This window comes from Lathyrus oleraceus, chromosome 1 (genome assembly GCF_024323335.1).
Source record: "Lathyrus oleraceus cultivar Zhongwan6 chromosome 1, CAAS_Psat_ZW6_1.0, whole genome shotgun sequence".
NCBI lineage: Eukaryota > Viridiplantae > Streptophyta > Magnoliopsida > Fabales > Fabaceae > Lathyrus > Lathyrus oleraceus.
Genome location: NC_066579.1, coordinates 155703457 through 155729728, shown reverse-complemented (window position 1 = coordinate 155729728; position 26272 = coordinate 155703457). Strand labels below are relative to the sequence as shown.

Below are 26272 nucleotides of genomic sequence, written 5' to 3'. Positions count from 1 at the left end.
TCTTGTGGAAATAACGAAAAGTTGGGTTATGTATGTTTCCAGAAAGAAACTCATGTTCCTCAGGTTCGTCATTTCCCGTCAAACTTCCCCAAAAATGCTCAAGCTCTCGATATTCAAAGAGGTCCTCTTGGTTCATGGTGAATGTGTCAAAAGAAGTAGGGAACCCTAAGAGGTTAGTAAATTCTCTAATGTTATACTGATACTCCATATTGAACATCTTGAATTGAATGAAACCTCGGTTTATTCCTTTTCCATGGTTCAGTAAATAAATCAGGGAGCTAAGGAATTCTAGAGTTAACCTCCGGTAAGTAACAAATTGTCTCCGAATAGGAGTGGTTTCCCACCCTATTTGATTCACCAGATATAGGACACTATCTCTTAGCCCAAGTACGATCATTGCACAATCATCAGCATAAATATTTGGGTGCATCTCTCTCTCAGCAAGTTCTTCAAATTTTTGTCTTTGAGCTCTCCCTCGGAAATTAATACCCATGTGATCAATATGTGCCATCAGGTCAGTGTTAACTAAAGAAAAGAAAAACAAGAATTTTAGTCAGGATTTGGCCAGATGCCGAAAGAAGAAAAGAAGAAAAATTTAATAAAATAAAGAAAATGAAGAATGAAAACTGAATAAAACCAAAAGAATAATCAAAGAAAAATAAAAATTTGTGGGTTGTCTCCCACGGAGCGCTTTGTTTAATGTCGCAAGCTCGACAGAAAACTATTAAATGTTAATCTATTAATTTTGGAGACAATACGTCTAAGTGCAGGACTTGCGAGTCTTCATTGTTTTCAGCATAATGATAATGTTTTAGACGTTGCCCGTTTACGATAAGTGATTCAATAGATTTTCCTTTAATTTCTACAGCCCCACTAGAAAAGACATTAGTGACTTTGAAAGGGCCTGACCACCTAGAGCGTAGTTTTCCTGGGAATAACTTAAGTCTAGAGTTAAACAATAAGACTACATCGCCTTGTTTGAAAGTTTTCCTTGATATATGTTTATCATGCCATTTTTTCGTTCTTTCCTTGTAGATTTTAGCATTTTCGTATGCATCTTGTCTAAGTTCCTCTAATTCGTTTATATCTAGAATTCGCTTTTCACCGGCGGCCTTATAGTTTAAATTTAAATTTTTAATAGCCCAATAGGCCTTATGTTCCAACTTCACTGGGAGGTGACACGATTTACCATAAATAAGCTTAAATGGGGTTGTTCCTATGGGAGTTTTGTAAGCGGTTCGATATGCCCATAAAGCTTCGGGTAATTTTGATGACAAGTCTTTCCTCGATGTAGCGACAGTTTTTTCCAATATCTGTTTAATTTCTCTATTAGACACTTCCACTTGTCCACTAGTTTGAGGATGGTAAGGTGTTGCTACTCGATGTTTTACACCATACTTAAAAAATAATTTTTCGAGTATTTTAGATATGAAATGAGATCCACCGTCACTGATGACTATTCTTAGGACACCAAATCTTGGAAAGATTATATTCTTAAAGAGTTTAATTACTACTCGTGTGTCGTTTGTTGGAGAAGCTATAGCCTCAATCCATTTTGATACGTAGTCAACCGCTACGAGTATGTACTTGTTACTAAAAGAAGGAGGAAAAGGCCCCATGAAATCTATTCCCCACACATCGAAAATTTCTACTTCCAAAATGCCTTTTTGTGGCATTTCGTCACGTCTAGATATGTTTCCTGTGCATTGACACCTATCGCATTTCTTGACAGCGGTATGTACATCCTTCCATATGTTTGGCCAATAAAGACCGGCTTGTAGGATTTTAGAGCAGGTTTTGGATGTACTTGCATGTCCACCATAAGGAGCGGAATGACAATGTTGGATTATACTTTCTACCTCTTCTTCAGGTATACAACGACGGAAAATACCATCGGAGCCTCTTTTGAAAAGTAAAGGGTCGTCCTAGTAATAATGTTTTATGTCATGGAAGAATCGTTTCTTTTGTTGGTAGGATAAATCAAGTACCACTCTGACGGCTACATAATTGACAAAATCAGCGTACCATGGTGTAACGCATACAGCCAAGGTGGTCTCTACCTGTTTGTCAGCTCTATTTTCTTCCAAATTAGCTATAAGTTTATCGTACGAGAAATCATCGTTGATCGATGTTCTTTCTGGTTCCAGGTTTTCGAGTCTAGAGAGGTGATCTGCTACTACGTTTTCAGTTCCTTTTTTATCTTTGATTTCCAAATCAAATTCTTGTAGCAACAAGATCCACCTTAGGAGTCTAGGTTTAGCATCCTTTTTTGTTAAGAGGTACTTAATGGTAGCGTGATCAGTGTAAACGATTATTTTAGCTCCGACCAAGTAGGAACGAAATTTATCTAGTGCAAATACTACTGCTAAAAGTTCTTTCTCGGTCGTGGCGTAATTCATTTGCGCTTCATCTAGAGTTCTACTCGCATAATATATAGTTTTTTATCCTTTCGTTGTCCTAAAACAGCGCCTACGGCGTAGTCACTCGCGTCACACATTATTTCGAAAGGTTCATTCCAATCCGAGGTCTGCATTATGGGCGCGGAGATCAATGCTTGTTTAAGTGTTTGAAATGCTTCTAAACATTTATTGTCGAAGATGAATTCAGCGTCTTTCATTAATAATTCGGTTAAAGGTTTAGTCATTTTAGAGAAATCTTTAATGAATCGTCGGTAAAAACCGGCATGTCCTAAGAAGTTTCGTATTTCCCTCACAATTTTCGGAGGTTGAAGGTTTTCGATTACTTCTATTTTGGCTTTGTCTACTTCAATTCCTCTATTTGATATGATGTGTCCTAAAACAATTCCTTCTTGTACCATAAAGTGACATTTTTCCCAATTAAGTACTAGGTTTAGTTTTACACATCGTTCTAGAACTCTTTCTAGGTTTTCAAGACATTCTTCGAAACTTTGCCCGCATACGGAAAAGTCATCCATAAAGACTTCCATGATGTTATCGAGAAAATCGGCGAATATTGCCATCATGCACCTTTGGAAAGTTGCAGGAGCATTGTACAAGCCAAACGACATTCGTCGATAAGCGAAGGTACCAAAAGGACATGTGAACGTTGTCTTTTCTTGGTCATCAGGATGAATTGGTATTTGAAAGAAACCTGAGTAACCGTTCAGATAGCAGAAATGAGAATGCTTGGCTAGTCGTTCTAACATCTGGTCTATGAATGGTAAAGGAAAATGATCTTTTCGGGTTGCTTTGTTTAGCTTTCTATAATCAATGCACATTCTCCATCCCGATTCAATTCGTTTGGTTATAGTTTCTCCTTTTTCATTTTCGATCACTATTATACCTCCTTTCTTTAGTACTACGTGTACAGGACTAACCCATTTGCTTTCGGATATAGGATATATGATACCTGCCTCTAATAACTTCGTTACTTCCTTCTTCACTACCTCACTCATGATCGGGTTTAGTCTCCTCTGATGTTCCCTAGAAGTCTTACAGTCTTCTTCTAGCATGATGCGGTGCATACAAATAGAAGGGCTTATCCCTTTAAGATCGGTGATGTTGTATCCTAATGCGGTTGGATATTTTCTTAAGATATGTAGGAGTTTTTCGGTTTCAAGTTTTCCTAGGTCTGCATTGACTATTACTGGTCGTTCAAGTTCTAAGTCTAGGAATTCATATCTCAGATTTTTGGGAAGTGTTTTCAGGTTGAGGGTTGGTTTCTTAAGGCCCTGCGTAGGATCTGATGTTATTGCTAAACATTGGTTCAGTCTGTCTTCTACACGATAGTCGGACAAATCGTCATTTTCGAATTCTGTTTCTTTTATGCATTCATCGATGATATCCATGAAGTAACATGTGTCTTCTATCGCAGGTGCTTTCAAAAATTGGGAAAGAATAAACTCGATTTTCTCTTCTCCTACTTCGAAAGTGAGTCGTCCTCGTTTTACGTCTATGATAGCACCGGCAGTTGCTAAGAAGGGTCTTCCCAATATAATGGGGGTAACTTCATCTTCTCTTATGTCCATAATTATAAAATCGGTGGGAATGTAGAATTGACCTATGCGTACGGGAACGTTTTCAAGAATTCCTACGGGATATTTAACGGAACGATCTGCTAATTGCACAGACATTTTAGTTGGTCTTAATTCTCCCATTTCAAGTTTCTAACATATGGACAAGGGCATAACACTGATACCGGCTCCTAAATCGCATAAAGCTTTGTCTATGACAAATTTTCCTATATGACAGGGTATAGAAAAACTACCAGGATCTTTATGTTTAGGAGGCATATTTTGGATTATTGCGCTACACTTAGCAGTGAGTGTAACGGTTTCGTTATCTTCAAGTTTCTTTTTATTAGATAAAATTTCTTTTAAGAAATTGTGACGTTTAATTGTTTCAGTAGGTCAACAAATTTTTTAAATTGGCCCGCGTTTTTGGTTTTAATTAGCCTTTGAGGATAAGGGATAGGTGGTTTGTAAGGCGGTGGAGGTACATAAGGTTCTTTTTTTTCTACGGTTTCCTTATTACACTCTTCCTTTTCCTTAGGTTTACCTTCTTCCTCAGTTGATTTTTTAGAGTTTTGGTTCTCAATCCTTGGGTCAAATGGTCCTTCTACCTCTGTACCACTTCGTAATATAATTGCATGAGCGTGGCTTTTCGGATTAGGTTGTGGCTGTCCAGGAAATGTACCAGTTGGGGCAGCAGTAGACGCTTGTTGTTGAGCTACTTGCGAGATTTGTGTTTCAAGCATTTTGTTATGGGTAGCCAGGGCATCTACTTTACTTGCTAGTTGTTTAATCTGTTCGCTAGTGTGTACATTCTGGTTTAAGAACTCTTTATTGGTTTGCTGTTAAGAAGCTATGAAGTTCTCCATCATGATTTCCAAGTTGGATTTCCTAGGAACGTTATTGTTAGGTGTAGATGGGGTCGGCTTTTGATTTCCAGGTGGTATAGCTGGAGCTTGACTGGGTGCTTGACCTGGTGCGTATAAAGCGTTGTTACTTTTATACGAGAAATTAGGATGGTTCTTCCAGTTTGAGTTATAGGTATTCGAGTAAGGATTTCCTTGAGCATAGTTCACCTGATCTGTTTGAATTCCTGTTAGGAGTTGACAATCTGTAGGAGTGTGACCTTGAATTCCACAGACCTTGCAATTTTGAGTTACGGCAACCACGGTGGCTGGAGGTGATACATTTAAACTTTCAATTTTCTGGGCAAGAGCATCCACTTTTGCATTAACATGATCAAGGCTACTTATCTCGTACATGTCACCTTTTGTTTGAGGTTTTTCTACCACTATTCGGTCGCTTCCCCACTGATAATGATTTTGGGCCATGCTCTCGATAAGTTGATAAGCGTCGGTGTAAGGTTTATCCATAAGCGCACCACCGGCGACGGCGTCTATTATTAACCTTGTGTTGTACAAGAGACCATTGTAGAAGGTGTGAATTACTAACCAGTCCTCTAAACCATAGTGTGGGCAAAGTCTCATCATCTCCTTGTATCTTTCCCATGCTTCGAAAAGAGATTCGTTATCTTTTTGTTAAAATCCATTTATCTGGGCTCTCAACATAGCTGTTTTTCTTGGAGGAAAATATCGGGCAAGTAAGACTTTCTTCAACTCATTCCTTGTGGTGACTGAGTTGGAAGGAAGAGACTAAAGCCATCTTCTAGCTTTATCTCTTAACGAGAAAGGAAAGAGACGAAGTCGAATTGCCTCTGAAGTGACACCATTAGCTTTATCAGTGTCAGCGTATTGGACAAATACGGATAAATGAAGGTTTGGATCCTCGGTAGGATTTCCAGAAAATTGATTCTGTTGCGCTGCCTGCAACAGCGAAGGTTTAAGTTCGAAGTTGTTCGCTTCGATTGCGGGTGGAACAATACTCGAATGCGGCTCATCCTGCGATGGAGCAGCGTAATCTCGAAGAGCACGAGCTGGTTCGGCCATCGCTGGTATCGTTAAAGGAAGGAGATTTTTGAGATCAAGAACTTCGATTGGAGGAAGATTGTTTCTAGCATGATACTCCCGAATTCGTCGTAATAATCGGAGATATCGTTCGACGTCGTTGATTTTTAAGTAGTACGGCTCACCTTGTGAGCGAGTGTGTGGCATACAAATCAACGAAAAAGGGAAAAAATAAAAATTGCCTTAGTCTCTACAGCGTAACAGAAGAGTTACGGTATCGACTAAATAAAAGTCCCCGGCAACGGCGCCAAAAACTTGGTCGCGACTTTATGAGTCTATCGAGGTACTAACTGCAAGCGCACAGTCTAATTGCGTAGTTTTAAAAGATATCGATCCCACAGGGACTTAATGAATCGATCTACCGTTTTTCTAGGGTTATTGCGTAAAGCTAAGGCGGATGATACTTTAATGATTAGGGGGAAAAATAAAACTAAATTTGGATCTAGATAAAATATCAAATAATATGGATATCAGTATGTAGTTTATCGTATTTGGGGAATCAAATCTTCGTTGGTCTTTTTCCTAATTTTAAAATAAGTCTTTTCAGTAGACACTATTAATTAAAAGTCTTTTCCTCAAACTCTCGCTCTGTTGAATTAGACTATGACTTTATATTTTAACGTACGCTGTAACACCCTTCTAAAATACCCCAAATTTAAATTAAAACAACAAAATATAAATCAGAGTAGATATGCAATTAAGGGTGTCACACTTGACACTTCACACCATTCACCAAAATATTTTGTCATGCTCATTTATTAATCAAAATAAAATATTGCACAATTCGCAGCGGATATGCAAACCATGTAACACATTACATGTAAAATTATTCAACAACCAAATGAAAACAAGGTAAAACATCCCGTCCCGATGTTACATATACCAGAGCATGACCCACTAAGGAACTACACTAGACTTCAAGCACTAGTTTCTACTCAATCACTGCTCGTTACCTGAAACATAGTTGTAAGGGTGAGTTCCTCAATCGATATAATAAGCATTATAAAATATCATGTAATGCTAAGTAAATTAACACATTCATCACCCTAATCAGATCACACATTCAGCAACGGCAACATCAACTCAAAATCATACTCAACACAAACACAAAACACACGTATAATATTGGAATACATCCATTCATATTATACGCCATACATACATTATGAAATGAGACTCCATGCATGCGGTACCGACTATTCGTGAACACATAGTTCAACCTCACCGATCAAACCCAGATACGGCTACCAAGCTCACTAGTCCCACTCATTTGAGACCTAGTGACTCACTCACTAATTCCTCACCATGGGAATTAGCTACCACCATAAAGGCCATGCTATGCACGCTAAATCACCTAGCATGCAAACATCAACAACAATCCACAATGGATATATGCTCACACTCTAAGCCATAAACAGTCCATCCACAATCGCATACATAATAGATATATTCACAACATTATGCATACCATCACACATCATCAGCATGTTTATCACAGAATCATATCATGTCATGCCAAATAATAATTCACAGTATTAACACACTCTACTAATACCTATACTGCTCAAACCAACGGGAGATGATCCCTAATATATCATACATCAGCTAAATTACATCACTCAGCTGAAACAACCAAAACTGCGCAACAACAGCTCAGACAAAATTCAAACTTCTGCCCATACGCGTATAGCCTATCTCATATGCGTATGATACGCGTACCCCTTCTCCCATACGCGTACCAACAGAGACAAAACTACGTTAGAACATCATCTTCTTCATTCATACGCGTATGGCCTCACTCCATATACGCGTATAGCCTAGTGTCATACGCGTATGGCCAGGGACCAAATTCCAAATCTGCTATGGGTTTTCCTCTGCTACGAGATTTCTCAAATCCAACCTTCCACAGTCCAATTTTTACACAGCATTCGTTCATATTATCTAACACAGATCATACCCATTCAATTTCACAATTTCTAACCTTATTACATCTAATTCCTACGAATTTTCTTCAATTATAGACCCATCTCTCATTCATCCACAAATTCACAATTTGCAACATTCATCATCCTAATTAGAGTCGATTCAATGGTTTATTACTACCCATTACATGTTAACCCATAATACCCATTAAACGACGATAAACCCCCCTTACCTGAGTTAATCCGGCGAATCCTTTAGCTTCAAGCTTTTCCCTTCTTCAACCCTTGTTCTCCTGCTCTTCCTCTTTGCCCTTTTCTCACTTTCTGTCGCTTCTCTGGTTTTCACGTGAAAACCCTTTTTACCAAATGGAACTCTTTATATATATTCCAACTTTATTATTCCAATAATAATAATCCAATAAAATTCCAATTATTTAAATTAAATTAATAAATATACTATTAACTTAAATTAAATAATTATCATATTTTATCGGAGTGTTACAACTCTCCCCCACTAAAAGAGTTTTCGTCCTCGAAAACATACCTCAAGCGAATAACTCTGGATAAGACTCCTTCATCTGACTCTCAAGTTCCCAAGTCACATTGCCACCTGCTGGTCCTCCCCAAGCTACCTTTACCTAGGCAATCTCTTTACCCCACAACTGCTTCAACTCTCGATCCTCGATCCTCATAGGTGATGTTTTAACAGTCAGGTTATCTCTCACCTGTACATCATCTACTTGGACCACATGCGACGGATCAGGAATGTACCTCCTCAACTGAGACACATGAAAAACCTCATGCAAATTCGCAAGTGACGGCGGTAAAGCGATACGATAGGCTACCTCCCCTATCCTCTCCAAAATCTGATAAGGACCAATAAATCGAGGTGTCAACTTCTTCGACTTCAAAGCTCGACCAACCCCAGTTATCGGAGTAACGCGAAGAAACACATGATCTCCCTCTTGAAACTCAAGTGATTTCCTTCTCTTGTCGTGATAACTCTTCTGACGACTCTGAGCAATCCTCATCTTCTCCTGAATCATCTTAATCTTTTCCGTAGTCTGTTGAACAATCTCCGGTCCAACCACAACACTCTCACCGGACTCATACCAACATAAAGGTGTCCGACATCTCCTACCATACAAAGCTTCAAACGGTGCCATACCAATGCTCGAATGAAAACTATTGTTGTAGGTAAACTCAATCAAAGGTAAATAACAATCCCAAGCACCTCCCTTTTCCAAAACACAAGCCCTCAAAAGATCCTCCAGTGACTGAATCGTCCTCTCAGTCTGACCATCAGTCTGCGGATGGTATGCAGAACTCAATCTCAGCTTAGTTCCCAAAGCCCTCTGCAAACCTTCCCAGAACTTCGATGTAAATCTAGGATCTCTGTCCGAAACAATACTCGACGGAATACCATGCAAACTTACAATTTTCTCAATATACAACTCAGCTAATCTCTCTAATGGATAATCCATTCTGTTCGGAATGAAATGAGCCGATTTTGTCAATCTGTCAACAATTACCCAAATAGCTTCAAAATTCTTAATTGTCCTCGGTAAACCCGAAACAAAATCCATACTGATACTATCCCACTTCCACTCTGGAATAGCCAACGGTTGCATTAGCCCAGACGGCTTCTGATGCTCAATCTTTGACTTCTGACAAGTCAAACAAGAATAAACAAAACTCGCAATTTCCCTTTTCATTCCCGGCCACCAAAATAACTTTTTCAAATCATGATACATCTTCGTAGCCCCAGGATGAATACTCAGGCCACTACGATGTCCTTCCTCAAGAATACTCTTCTTAAGTTCGGTAACATCCGGAATACACACCCGATTACCAAATTTCAAAACACCATTCTCATCAACTCTGAATTCACCACCTTGACCTTGATTCACTAGAGTCAACTTATCAACCAAAAGCACATCGGATTTCTGACCCGCTCTAATCTCATCCAGAATACCACTCGTTAACTTCAACATTCCCAATTTAACACTATTGTGAGTACTCTCACACACCAAACTCAAGTCTCTAAACTGCTCAATTAAATCCAATTCCTTAACCATTAACATAGACATATGCAATGATTTCCGACTCAATGCATCAGCCACTGCGTTTGCTTTACCCGGATGGTAATTCAAACCAAAGTCATAATCCTTCAGAAACTCTAACCATCTCCTCTGTCTCATATTCAGCTCTTTCTGATCAAACAAATACTTTAAACTTTTATGGTCACTGAAAACCTCAAATCTTGACCCGTACAAGTAATGCCTCCATAACTTCAGAACAAATACCACAGCTGCCAACTCTAAATCGTGTGTCGGATAATTCCTCTCATGAACCTTCAGTTGTCTCGAGGCATAAGCTACAACCTGCTTATTCTGCATCAAAACACCACCCAAACCCAACAATGAAGCATCACAGTAAACCTCAAATAGTTCCGACGGACTTGGTAATATCAGAATAGGAGCAGTAGTTAACCTTCTCTTTAACTCTTGGAAACCTTCTTCACATGTTGAGTCCCAAACAAACGCTTGCCCCTTTCTAGTCAACATCGTCAACGGTAACGCCAACTTAGAAAATCCCTCAATGAATTTCCTATAATAACCTGCAAGTCCAAGAAAACTCCTTATCTCAGAAACTGACTTCGGAGCTTCCCACTTAGATACCGCTTCTATCTTAGAAGGATCAACAGCAACACCACCTCTTGAAACCACATGACCAAGAAAACTAACCTCTTCTAACCAAAATTCACACTTGGACAGTTTAGCAAATAACTTCTTTTCTTGTAGAACTCCTAAAACCACTCTCAAATGTTCAGCATGCTCTTCTTCAGATTTCGAATACACCAAAATATCGTCAATAAACACCACAACAAACTTGTCTAGGTACGGATGGAAAATCCTATTCATATACTCCATAAATACTCCAGGCGCATTAGTCACACCAAAAGGCATTACAGAATACTCATAATGTCCATACCTTGTTCTGAAAGCAGTCTTCTGAATATCCTCATTTTTTCACACGTATCTGATGATACCCCGATCTCAAATCTATTTTGCTGAACACACTTGCACCAATCAACTGATCCATCAAATCATCAATCCTCGGCAAAGGATACCGATTCTTGATCGTCACTTTATTCAGTTGCCTGTAGTCCACACACAACCTCATAGTACCTTCTTTCTTCTTAACCAATAACACTGGTGCGCCCCACGGTGACACACTCGGACGAATAAATTTCTTATCCAACAGATCTTCCAGCTGACTCTTCAATTCAGTTAACTCAACAGCAGGCATACGGTACGGAGCCATCGATATCGGCCTAGTACCAGGTACCAAATCAATCGAGAACTCAACTTCACGCTCTGGCGGTAATTCATGCACTTCTTCAGGAAACACATCAGGAAAATCACACACCACGGCTAGATCGCAAATCACCAGTTTATCTTTAGCCTCCAAAGTCGCTAACAGCATAAATAACTCTGCCCCATCTGCTACGGCCTCATTCACCTGCCTAGCTGATAGAAACAAACTCTTTCCTTCCTCAATCTCAGGAAAGATCACAGTCTTATCAAAACAGTTGATATAAACTCGGTTAAACACCAACCAGTTCATACCCAGGATAACATCAATCTGCACTAGTGGAAGGCACACGAGGTCCATCCCAAAGTCTCTACCAAAAATACTCAAAGGGCAATTTAAACAAACTGAAGTAGTAGTCACTGAACCCTTCGCAGGAGTATCAATCACCATACTTCCATGCATCTCAGATATCTCTAATTTAAGTTTCACAGCACAATCCAAAGATATAAAGGAATGAGTCGCACCTGTGTCAATAATAGCTACAAGAGGAAAGCCATTAATATAACACGTACCTCGGATCAAACGATCATCTGCAGAAGTCTCAGAACCCGATAAAGCAAAGACCTTGCCTCCCGACTGGTTCTCTTTCTTAGGCTTAGGACACTGTGGACTGATATGACCCACCTCTCCACAGTTGAAACAAGTCATAGTCTTCAACCGGCACTCTGCAGCCAGGTGACCACCTTTTCCACACTTGAAATACTTCTTCTCAGTACTGGTACACTCATGGATACGATGTCCAGCCTGACCACATCTGTAACACTTAGCAGGGGCACTGGAGTCTCCCCCACTAGGTCTCTTCATCCCACTCTGTCTCTGGAAACCTTTGCCAGCTGCATACGGCTTCCCACGATCATTCTGATTCTTGCCTTTCCTATCAACCCTCTGCTGATAGCTCTCCGCTCTGGCCTTGGTATCCTGTTCAAAAATCCTGCAACAGTCAACCAAGTCGGAAAACACTCTAATCCGCTGATACCCAATAGCCTGCTTGATCTCGGGACGTAACCCGTTCTCAAACTTCACACATTTTGAAAATTCCCCAGTAGCCTCATCATAGGGAGTGTAATACTTCGACAACTCTGTGAACTTAGCAGCATACTCAGTAACAGACCGGTTGCCCTGCTTCAATTCTAAGAACTCTATCTCTTTCTTTCCTCTGACATCCTCTGGAAAGTACTTCCTCAGGAATCTCTCTCTGAACACCGCCCAAGTGATCTCAGCACTCCCAGCATCTTCCAACTCAGTGCGGGCAGCAACCCACCAATCATCTGCTTCCTCTGACAGCATATGCGTACCGAACCTGACCTTCTGGTTATCGGCACACTCAGTCACTCGGAAGATCCTCTCGATCTCCTTCAACCACTTCTGAGCACCATCTGGATCGTATGCTCCATTGAACATTGGAGGATTGTTCCTCTGGAACTCACTCAGTTGACGAGCAGCTCCCAGTCCCACAACATTCGGATTCCCTCCAAGTACTCCAGCTAGCATACCCAGAGCCTCAGCAATTGCAGCATCGTCTCTACCTCTTCCAGCCATCTCTATTCTGAATTAATCCAACAAGCTAAAACAATAAGTACTGATAGGGTTACACAACACCTATCACATACAGGGAAACAGAATAATTACGACTCGACTCGACCGACTATGCTCTGATACCACTAATGTAACACCCTTCTAAAATACCCCAAATTTAAATTAAAACAACAAAATATAAATCAGAGTAGATATGCAATTAAGGGTGTCACACTTGACACTTCACACCATTCACCAAAATATTTTGTCATGCTCATTTATTAATCAAAATAAAATATTGCACAATTCGCAGCGGATATGCAAACCATGTAACACATTACATGTAAAATTATTCAACAACCAAATGAAAACAAGGTAAAACATCCCGTCCCGATGTTACATATACCAGAGCATAACCCACTAAGGAACTACACTAGACTTCAAGCACTAGCTTCTACTCAATCACTGCTCGTTACCTGAAACATAGTTGTAAGGGTGAGTTCCTCAATCGATATAATAAGCATTATAAAATATCATGTAATGCTAAGTAAATTAACACATTCATCACCCTAATCAGATCACACATTCAGCAACGACAACATCAACTCAAAATCATACTCAACACAAACACAAAACACACGTATAATATTGGAATACATCCATTCATATTATACGCCATACATACATTATGAAATGAGACTCCATGCATGCGGTACCGACTATTCGTGAACACATAGTTCAAACTCACCGATCAAACCCAGATACGGCTACCAAGCTCACTAGTCCCACTCATTTGAGACCTAGTGACTCACTCACTAATTCCTCACCATGGGAATTAGCTACCACCATAAAGGCCATGCTATGCACGCTAAATCACCTAGCATGCAAACATCAACAACAATCCACAATGGACATATGCTCACACTCTAAGCCATAAACAGTCCATCCACAATCGCATACATAATAGATATATTCACAACATTATGCATACCATCACACATCATCAGCATGTTTATCACAGAATCATATCATGTCATGCCAAATAATAATTCACAGTATTAGCACACTCTACTAATACCTATACTGCTCAAACCAACGGGAGATGATCCCTAATATATCATACATCAGCTAAATTATATCACTCAGCTGAAACAACCAAAACTGCGCAACAACAGCTCAGACAAAATTCAAACTTCTGCCCATACGCGTATAGCCTGTCTCATACGCGTATGATACGCGTACCCCTTCTCCCATACGCGTACCAACAGAGACAAAACTACGTTAGAACATCATCTTCTTCATTCATACGCGTATGGCCTCACTCCATACGCGTACCAGGCCATCTCATACGCGTATAGCCTAGTGTCATACGCGTATGACCAGGGACCAAATTCCAAATCTGCTATGGGTTTTCCTCTGCTACGAGATTTCTCAAATCCAACCTTCCACAGTCCAATTTTTACACAGCATTCGTTCATATTATCTAACACAGATCATACCCATTCAATTTCACAATTTCTAACCTTATTACATCTAATTCCTACGAATTTTCTTCAATTATAGACCCATCTCTCATTCATCCACAAATTCACAATTTGCAATATTCATCATCCTAATTAGAGTCGATTCAATGGTTTATTACTACCCATTACATGTTAACCCATAATACCCATTAAACGACGATAAACCCCCCTTACCTGAGTTAATCCGGCGAATCCTTTAGCTTCAAGCTTTTCCCTTCTTCAACCCTTGTTCTCCTGCTCTTCCTCTTTGCCCTTTTCTCACTTTCTGTCGCTTCTCTGGTTTTCACGTGAAAACCCTTTTTACCAAATGGAACTCTTTATATATATTCCAACTTTATTATTCCAATAATAATAATCCAATAAAATTCCAATTATTTAAATTAAATTAATAAATATACTATTAACTTAAATTAAATAATTATCATATTTTATCGGAGTGTTACATACGCTCTCACTATTTCCTTAAGTCTAAAATCATTTTTGAAAATAATAGAATCTATAGAAACTCCTTTTGAGAAAATACTAACCGTTTAAACGCCCTCGTCTCAAACTCTCGCTCTGTTGACTTAGATTATATGATTAAACTTAAATGCTTAACTCTCGTCCTCACATTTAACTTTTAAAAATATTTTTTGAAAATAATTAGAATTTAATTAACCTTAAAAATTGCTTTCGCCCTGATTTAAAGTTAATGTTCAATTTACACTGTCCAGTTAAGTACTCAAACCGTCGTTCCATTGATTTTAACTTCTTTATGTCTTTTACTCTCGTACAAAAACCTTGGCATTAACTTTGTAAATTGAGACCAGAAAAAGAGTGACTATATTCTGAAATAAATTTAAACCAACTGAATTTGGATTCCTTTATTCCGCTTACTCTACATACCGATATCTAAATTAATTAGCCAGACATGATAAACATGCATAAACAATAATCATGCATAAATACGGCCATATCAAACAAACAACATATATAAACAGCGGAACAAAGCATATGTAAATTAAAACGATAAATCAATTAATTAATGAACCTGGAAAAATACTAGAAATCTGGATTTTATCTCTTACGCTTCGATGCTCGAACACTCCACCACAAGTCGGTTGGATTTGTTCTTCACAACTCTCGATCAGATAGGAAAGTAAAAACAAGGAAATCAAATACTATGATCTAACGTAAGGTTAGATCCAGTAAAAATTACACAATAGTTTCCCGTGTAGAAACTATCGTGAGAAAGTAAATTGTATGCTTCGGAAATTAAACTAAAAGAAAAAGGAAAAAAAAAGAAATAAATCGCTTGAAAAATTAGAATGCTGGAAAAATTGTACGGAGAAGAGAGAGCTTCAATTGGCTTTTGTGAGGTTTATTTATATTAACCTCCCAAGATAACCGTCTCCTAGAATGTGTCTTCAGTATGGTTCAAAGCGTCTCCGAGTGCATGAGAGAATTTAGGGGAAACCGTCCACTCAGTCACGCACGTAAAGCCCAAAATATAGGAGTGGAATGTGTGACGTCCGTCACACTATGTGTTACGGTCGTAACACTAGGTCTTAGGACATGGCGATCGGCACGTGCTTGTTGCGGTCGCGACAACAATTTTTTTGTTCCAAACGTGGGCTGGGCTTTGGTGCTTCAGCTTGCTGCTTTTCCTAGAAAATCTTCTTTTTGCACCCATTTTCTTTCTTTTTCACATGTGCTTTAAATAATGATACCTGAAATAAACAATAAGAAAATGCCGAGTAATATCGAATAATATAAAATAAATTGAATCAAATAACGATATAATTTAATTAAATCAAGTCTAAAAATGTGATATAGTTTCATGTTATCATCCACATGCTCCAGCTTGGCTTGTCTTTCGTTGTCTATCATCAACTCAACTTCTTAGAATACAAGACTCACGACTCAACAAATGTGTGTTACTTCGCATCCATCCCAAACAAGAAATCCGTTACACTTACTTGTGACCATAATGCTATTATCACATAATTCTCTTAATACCAAGGTATAACTTCCTCCACTCCACTACATACTCTAGAAATCCTCGATGAGAGCAGTCATCAACTACAAGCCTATAACTTCGTCTTAATGAATCTTAGTGGTCCCATTGTACCTTTATCTAAAATGAACCCTATTACAACGGTTGTATTGTAACATTGAAACTGCTTCCATTCTCGGTGTTCACTTATCTTCCTATGGTAATTCTCCCAATTCCAATTACAAAACCATTCTACTAGAATTCCTTAAATCCAACTTACTTTCTTTTCTCCTCAACCAAATCTCCTACAACTAAAACTCACCGGAGCTTCCATTACTATATAATGTGTGTTCTCTCTCTTTCCAACGCAAACTCTTATAATTGATCCTTAGGTAACTCAACATTCCATAATGGTCTCTTACTAACACTGAATCACTACTGAGCTATTCCAAATCTGATCTCCCTTCTAAGACTGAACATACTTGGTTTATCTTCTAACCTCCATTTGGTCCATACATGTTTCACTTGGAATAGGCAGCGATGTCCTCGAGTCTCTCCTTAGACTTCACGGTTACCTTAGGCTCCCAACAACACTGTGTAGCGGGATATTCGTTACCTTTAGGTTTATTGACTAAACCAAAAGTAAACATACAATTCGAGTCGCCACCGCACTTTTATTTGTCCAAAGGAAAGGCTAAAAAGCGAACAAAAGCCTGGTAAGAAGTTTTATCAAATCAAAAACTAATAAAAATGTCAGAGATCTAGGTAAGGGGGTTGGTTATGAAATGGGAAGGTTTTACGCATCCAAAACATCCTTAGTACTCTAAGGGAACCTCTTTTTGAAAATATGTGTTGTAGGTTGGTATTTGTGAAAATATGTGCAAAATATTGTAGGGATGAAAAGAGAATAGATTATATTTACAAGTTTTGTGTGAATGGATGAACCCATTGCCTATGTACCATCACAAAGGTAGGATCAAAACCTCATAGTTTGGGGTAAAAATCTCAAAGATTGGTGAATTGATTTGTCAAAAGCCTTAAGGTCTTTTGTTATCAAAGGGAGAAAACTCATCCTAAACCAACAATCCACCATGTGAGGAGAGCTTCAACATACTAGTGAGGGGTTAACCCTATAATAAGTATGGAAGACTTATAGTCCAATCACTAAGGATAAGGTGAGGTTTACATCAACCACTATGATAACTCAAACCTATGGCTAATGTTTATGAAAAGTTTTAACAAAGGTGGCCATTGGAACCATAAAAACAACTGGAAGTGAGTTGTATCTACAAGTTAGATTTATTTACAAAAATGAGGTCAAAGTTGAAATAAGATCTGTTCATAATGAGTATTGATGAAAAGATTTTGAAAAGTCAAAGGTATAAGGCCTAGGTTTCTAGTTTGAAAACAATGTCAAAGTTTGCACAAAAAGAGTTTGGCTTGGGTTAGAGTGAGGAGAAGAAGAGAAGGGCTAGTCCTAAAGCATACAAAGATAGGAGAGAAGATAAACCCCTTGGAGTTCCTTTTCTTGAGATCATAGAGATGATTCAAGATGCTCATTTCCTTTGGAATTAGCAAACAACAAGCAATCACACAATTATATTCAAGCTCCTAGGATCTCCATTTGGCCTGTCTCTCTTAACTTGGCTACTCACGATAATGGTCCTCTGTACTATCTCAAGATGGAATCCCTATCACACAAGAACAAACATCAAAAAGTTCACAATGCAATAAGAGGAATGGACAAATAATGAGTTTTAGATTAGGAAGTCCTTTGAAGTCAACTTTTAAATTTAGCATTCTAAAGGCATGAGGCCTAGTTGCTCTTCAACAAGTTTAGCATTCTAAAGGCATGAGGTCTAGTTGCTCTTGAACTCCTTTAAGCATAGGGTTCACACAAACAAAGGCAAAACAAACACAAGACAACAATATATTCATATACAATAATATGCTCAAATGAGCAAAAGAAAAATGGCATAAACATAAAATATATGCTCAAGTGAGCAAAATGAAAAGCAATATGAATAAATGAGCAAGAAGTAAATTGCAAGAAATTAAATGCTCAAATTAAAGTTAGTGATTAGTATAGTTATGTTAGTTTGTCATAAGACAATTTAGCGTTATGTTAAGCAATCGTAAGTGGACTAATGTAGTAGTCATACCTATCTGAGGTCGGTCAATAAAACTATAGGCAAATAAACACAAGTTAGAGATCATGACTAGTAAGCCAACCTCCTACAACTTGCCATGCCAAAAGAAAAGAGGAAAGGCCTTGTATGGACTTTAGGCTTTTTGCTTGACCAAGAAGCAACCTATCTTGGACACAAAGCAAATCACTTGATCTTGGATAAAGTTAAGTTTAATTTGGATCAAAGAAGGTTAAACCCCTCATATGTCAAGACCAACCATAAGGCATTAACTCATTGGCCAAAAATAAAAAGAAATGGGATGAAGATGAAATGAATGGAAAAAGAAATAAAGTATCAAACACAATTGGTCAACAGTGAATCAAATCATCATCAACCAATGCTAAACAGAAGAGAAATGAAGATTAGAAGTCAACAAGTCAAACATATTTTTTGGTATTTTTGGAATTAAAATAAATGCAAAATTCAAATGGATAAAAAATGGCCAAACCTAAAATTCAATTCAAATCAACTTCAACAAGTCCAATTAAATTCTCATAGGTCTAACATGGTCAAACAAGGTTTGACAAATTTTCTCAACAATTTTTGAAATCAGGAACTATTTTAAAACAAATAAAAACAATAAAAATAACAAAATATGAATTAAAATCTCAAAAAAATCTCAAATCAATTAAGAAATTGATGAGACTATTTTTCATTGACTTATCATGATCCATATGTGTTAAGAAAATATTTTTGGATTTTTCAAATATCAAAAAGTATTTTAAAATAAATTAAAACTATTAAAAACCAAATAATTCACAAAAAATATTAAATGAAGTCACAAAAATAATTAAAAATCAAAATATGAAACTAGATATTTCAAGAAATGTTTTGGCATTGGTCTCATATTTTTGTGACTTCAAATAAAATATTTATGAATTTTTAAAAATAAAAGGAATTAAATGAAATTAAAACAAAAAGAAGAAAAAGAGAAAAAACCAGCGTGCTTGGATCATTTCATTAAATGACGTGGCCATGATCTGAGGGTCCAGATGCACGGTCACACCATGTGCCTTGGTCAAACGCGCAACACATTGAATTAAAATAAGTCATAACACGCAATGGCTAGGATTAAAACGTTTGAGCCAAATCCAATGATCCTGAAGCTTACACGTGGGGATGGTGGTGGAAACCACCATCTTCTCCGGCCAACCAACTAATTTCGGCCACCATGCGCAAGGATTTCAACCTCAATGAAAATGAAAAAGCAAGGTATCAAAATGAAGCTGAGGTGATGTACATCACCCCTGTAACCATGGATCCTTCTCAATGTTCCTATTTAGAGAGAAACAAGAGCTTGAAGATCATGGTGCTTGATCTAGAATGGCACGACTTGTAAAATTGGGACCACCACTGGCCTGCCTCATGCTTGAGGACTTCAGAAAACAACAAAAACTCAAGGAATTCACATCATATAGCAAGATCTAGATCAAGAAAAATTGAGGTTCTACCTCTAAAATGCAGCTTCAAACAGCACGAATTCTCCAAGCTTTTGATCCAATCTTGCTCTAGAAGTGTGATGATGATGCAAGGCTAAGGAATTAAGACTTGAAGATCAACTAATGATGTTGAAATTCAAGTTTGAAATTGAAAATGAAAACTGAAATTCCTTTGAGTGAGGGTTTGGTTTCCAATTCAGCAGCGTTTCAGATCTCCTTCCGGTTGATATTTGAATGAGTATGAGCTTCTATTTATAGCTCGAATAGATGCAAGGTGGTGTTTGGCCCGTGTGCATGAAACTTGGGATCCTTCATGCATGGGCCTGTACAGGCGTGTGCAAATCCCAAGAATAAATGGAAATTCATGCTAAGATCAAATGTGAGTGAACTGGACGTGCACAAGGCCTAGCATTTGCTTGCACATGAAGTTCCAAAGTGAAATGCAAAAATGCACATAAACATTAAGCTCTTCGAAACTCCCACATGGAAAATCCAAAAATGGTCATGTGAGTAATGGTTGGATAGCTCTTAGAATAAGGAACAAAAGTCATGTTGGGAAAAAATTCATTTGAAGTTTGGAAATTTATGAAAACTGGCTGTGAAGTTTAGGGTACAAAACATGTCTAGGTTCCCTTTGAAACTTTTTACCAAAAGTAAGCAACTTCAAGCCCCTCTGTTTCAATGATGCAAGACTCAAATGGAAAAACATGCAACATCAAAGTTCTAGATCTTTTCAATATTATCAATTTAGACTCAAATTTTGCATCATTTGGATTTTTCATGAGAAAGTTATGGGAACTTGAAGTTGGACATTTTTCAAATTCAATGACTTAGGTCCAAACTGACCTATAATGTTTTGTATTATCACATGTGTTTCGTTTAGGATTGTGAAATTTTGTCCAACATAACAATTAAATTAGACATCTTAAGCTTTCCAATGAATTTGGTCTCACCTCAAAAGCATAAAAAATAAGGAAGTTAGGTCCTTGAGAAGTTGACCCAAAATTAGGGTTTCAGTCAAAATGCCCTATAATGTTTCGAAATGAATGATGACATTCCAAGTTTCAAATGAATTTGTGATGAACATGCAAGTTGTTCATATGGTTTTTAAGAACATTTGTTCTCTTGGGGATATCTTCATTTGACAAACACATCACAAGTTATATCTCAGTGATCCTCAGTTTAGTCAGATGACTTGACTGGTTAACTTCTCAAGGCCAAACTTCAAATCTTGATGAATGAATGATTGAGGATACTCACATAGGCTCATATATGCATAAAATAATTAATGAAATAACTTAACTTGATTAAATTTGATCATAGGTTGAGGTTGCTTCATGAGCAAGGCATAGTCAATGCATAGTTGAATTAGGGTTTCCTTGGGAAACAATCCTCAAGCCCTTTGAGTTATCTTGATAAAATTGGCAAATTGAGATACTTGGGAGACATATATGATGATTAGGAGTTTTGTGGACAATTTTCATGCTTTTTCTCATCTTCATCTAGCCACTTCATTGAGCTTTGGAGCCTCCAAGGAGCATAAGAGCACATGATCACTTGAGCTTCAAAAAAAGAAGAGTTAGTGACATATTTTTGTGCTTTTGGTTAGGAAAAAAATAAGAAAAGAAATAATATACAATACAAGCATGCTTGGTGGTCTCAAACCACTCACACAAGTCCCAACCCTAGGGTTAAGGAGCCAAACATGCTATGATCCTTGAGGCAATGCACTGAGCAATGATATGATACCATGAGGGATCTTAGGGTCAAAATTAGGGTCTTACAGATGCCCCTATTTAAGGTCATTCTAGCCGGAGATATGAAGGTTAAAATCTTCATCTCGACGAGGTAGAATGGGCTTGAATAATAACAAAGAGACGAATTTTGGTCCCTAAGAGATCATGATGCAAATGTATGCATGCAAAGTATAATCTTCATAGGGAATATTTGCCACGAAGGAAAATAAATCAAGAGAAACTGAAATATCCATAGGAGTAACGCACTCACTAGGTAGACAAAGACTCTTGGGAAAATAGGGTAAAAATGCGTGAGCAGGTCACGGCTGGAAAACTCGCTGGGAGACACAAAGGGATTCCATGAAAATAAATCAATGGAAAGACTCGAGCGGATGCAAGAATACATGTATTGGGGAATATGCCAATACAGAAAAACTATCCACAAAGGATACTTCAGATAAAAATCCGGACTTAGACGGGGACGTCCACAAAGGACTCAGGTGAGGAAGAAACAACGAGATATTACCGGTTACTAGGTAATAAACTCAAAGAGAGACATGTTATCAAAACACCGGTTACTGGGTGAGAGAACAACACGCTCAGGGAGAAAGAAAATCTAAGACCGGTATAAGGGTGAGAGATATCAATCATCCGAAACGTATGAGGAGGACCTAAAAGGCACATCTCAACTCACAAAATCTGACTCCACAGGGGACAAAAAGTCATAATAGGGAGCAGAGGGAAGGAACACCAGGGATACCGGTTACTGGGCATATAATAGGTGACCAACCAAGCGTGAATTGGGAACATATCCAAGACACTCATCATCCGAAAGGAGGGCTGAAAAATCAAACTCGACTTACAGGATGGACATTCGATTCCATAAGGAAATACGAATCTTACTCGACTGCGGAAGAACAAGGACTTCGACTGAAGAGCGCATGAGATATATTATATATTAACGTCATAACATAGATAACATACTCACATGGAAGATTATCCACAACCGGTTACTGGGTTAATAAAGGATAAATCGACCGAAAAGAGAGGACATCGAGATACCAGTCACTGGGTATAAAATGATGACCAATCAGAAGGAGAAACAATCACTACCAAACAAAAGGGTAAATGAAAGATGACCAAGAGATATATCACCGGTTACTGGATGGTATACTAAAAAACGAAGGAATATCAATACCGGATATTGGATAAAGATAACCAACAAAGAGGGGATTACATCTACCGGTTACTGGGTAGAAAACCACAGAAATAGGACTTACAACTACCGGTTACTGGGTAGAAGGCCACAAGATCCACTGGGGAAAAGATGGATAATTACTGGTTACTGAGCAATTGAACAACTTAACCAAAGGGACCTGCAGGGGATAACAAGAAAGGAGTCAATCTAGGAACAAACTTGAAAGACACAATTAAACAAGACTCAACCCGATGAGGATATAACTCAGGGGAGTAATTCCATCTCGATACACAACTGGGGAGGAAACAGAAACAAAATCATCCACGATAACATAACTCAGTGGGGAATAAAGAAGGAAAGATAGACACTTTCTGCCTATGGGGCTGACTCTATATGGAGAGATCAGACACAAACATTTGCTTGGGGAAAAATATTTTACCAAGTAGCAAGAGACAACAAGCAAAGATATATGGAAAAGAATGCATCATGAATATCTGAATGCTATGTTTATGCATGTATATGTGTGGTTTATGTATGATTAATGCTGACAGACAGACATATCTAACACAAACAGGCTTAAGAGCCATGAACGGACATCCGGTATAACATCTCAAAAGAGAAAGGCCAGGCACACAGGAGAAATCGGTTCCGGTGGGGATGATCTAATACCAGGGGACACAGACCACCGCTGGGGATAGGCAAAGTCTCAGCTGGGGAACAAGCAGAGTCACTGCCAAGGATGTTCCAACTATTCTCGGGAACAGGTGACTGGATATCAATAAGATCTGTCATAGAAGAAACTCTACTGGGGAATTTATCGGGAAATGAGATGAAACTCCGTGGGGAACAACCTCCAAACGGATACTCATCAATCAAAACACTCCTTTCTAACCGTTGAAGAGACATCTCTGCTGAGGGGAGAAAGAACCAATTGCTCCGCTGGGGAAGGAAATAAGACATCTTCCTCAACACCGTCCAATAATGGAAGAAATCTTCAGACTCGAAGGAGATACAAATTACCAGGCTCTGATCTGGAAACTCCACTAGGGATGAACTGTAGGCGACCAAACTGGGAATAACCTGTGAGCAACCCTATTGGGGATAAACTGCCAACATTCTCAAAAGAGATACCTTGGCTGAGGGAATCGGAAACAAATCCTTCGTCAACATGTGCCATGCTGGGGATGAAAAAGGGAAACAAGCCCTTCACCAACTGCTCTAGACAACTACTGCTGAGGAGATATCTGAAAGATAGCTTTGTAGGGAACACATGCCTACTCCGTCGGGGACTTCTACTCATATTGGGGAAAGACAAACTTCCTCGTGAATAGATAGCATATCAACTTTTATCAATCTATAAGGGATTTTAGGTCAGTCCACACAGGGGATGACAATCATATAATTGATAAAACATAAATGCTAGTGTCAGACTCCCTGGGAAGCTGATGATGTATCACTCTTTCTGCGCTCGCTGGGGAGGAAACCGGAATACTGACGAAGAGGATATACACATGCCATAATATGAACCAATGTCTTACCCTTTGGAGATCGTACTATCATTGGGAGAGCGCTGAAGACGTTCCAACTATCCTTTCAGTCATTGTGAATGTTCACTTTGTTTAAAACAGTTTATAAAACTTTATTTGTTTAAAACAATGATATTTATCATTTAAAACATGCAAACATTTGTTAAACAGAAACAAATAAGAGTGCAAAGAATTAGATAAAGGCTCAAATTTATTTAATAGAATGGTAGTCCGCAAATGGCGAGACTCCATGGATCTTTACAAATTTGAAATTGGTGATATATATTGGAAAAAGGGCTACATTGAACATAATGACCATTTCTCCACCAACTCTGAATCCAATGTATTTGAAGCTTCAGTTGACGATGACTGAGCGAGAACCCCTGACAGATGATAGCTATAAAACAATGTCTTGTCAGGATGCAGTTACTTGCCAAATCCCTAATTTTTACCTAGATTGCCCCAGGGTGAGGTACTCAATCTAGCGGGATATATATATATATATATATATATATATATATATATATATTCATTTTTTCACGTCTTTAACTTTTGCCTGGATCACCCTTTCGGGTTTTCAATCCACCGAGACGCTCATTTTTGCCGAAGTCGCCCTTTCGGGTTTTCAATTTAGCGAGCTATTCTGTTTTTATTTTTAGGCGAAGTATTTCTTGATTGCATCTGAATTCACAAGACGAGTGAAATCCTCCCCATCCATAGTTGTAAGCAACAAAGCATCGCCTGAAAAGGCTCTCTTAACAACATATGGACCTTCATAGTTTGGAGTCCACTTGCCCCTGGAATCGGGCGCGAAAGACAAGACTTTCTTGAGCACGAGGTCACCTTATTGGAACACACAAGGCTTGACCTTATTATCAAAGGCTTTCTTCATCCTTTGTTGATACAACTGACCATGGCAGATGGCAGTTAATCTCTTCTCTTCTATCAAGTTCAACTGGTCATAATGACTCTGGACCCATTCAACCTCAGTCAACTTCAGTCAACTTGGCTTCCATCAAGACTCTCATTGATGGGATCTCAACCTCCACGGGGAGCACAACCTCCATGCCATATACAAGAGAGAAAGGGGTTTCCCCCGTTGAAGTGCAGACAGATGTACGATAGCCATGCAAAGCAAATGGCAGCATCTCATGCCAATCTTTGTATGTAACAACCATCTTCTGAATAATCTTCTTAATGTTTTTGTTAGCAGCTTCAACAACCCCATTCATCTTGGGTCTGTAGGGAGAAGAATTATGATGTGCAATCTTGAACTCACTACACGGCTCTTTCATCATCTTGTTGTTCAAGTTAGATCCATTATCAATAATGATCTTGTTTGGCACACCATATCGGCATATGAGTTGGTTCTTAATAAACTTCACAACCACCTGCCTGGTCACATTCACATACGATGACGCTTCAACCCACTTGGTGAAGTAATCAACAGCTACGAGAATAAAACGGTGACTGTTCGATGCCTTTGGTTCAATCGTGCCAATCATGTCAATTCCCCACATGGAGAAAGGCCATGGTGAGGAAATAACATTCAGAAGTGTCGGGGGAATATGAATCTTATCCCCATAAATCTGACACTTGTGGCATTTCTTCACATATTTGCAGCAATCAGACTCCATTGTCAGCCAATAGTAGCCTGCTCTCAACATCTTTTTCGTCATAACATGTCCATTGGAATTGGTACCAAATGAAACCTCATGGACTTCAATCATCAACAAGTCCGCTTCGTGTCTATCCACACATCTGAGCAGAACCATGTCAAAATTCCTCTTATAAAGCACATCACCATTAAGGTAGAAACTGCCAAATAATCTCCTCAAAGTCTTCTTGTCTTTAACAGATGCCCCAGGTGGGTAAGTCTGACTTTGGAGAAAGCACTCGATATCATGATACCATGGCTTATCATCATTCACTTCTTC

At 38.5% G+C, this 26272-nt stretch overlaps 1 non-coding gene across 1 annotated transcript; it reads left to right on the top strand.

Annotated features, from left to right (window-relative positions):
- The first annotated feature begins 5431 nt into the window (after positions 1–5431).
- Positions 5432–5538, top strand: LOC127117121 (small nucleolar RNA R71). The gene has a single exon (XR_007801881.1). It is a non-coding gene; the product is annotated as a small nucleolar RNA R71 (small nucleolar RNA).
- The last annotated feature ends 20734 nt before the right edge of the window (positions 5539–26272 follow it).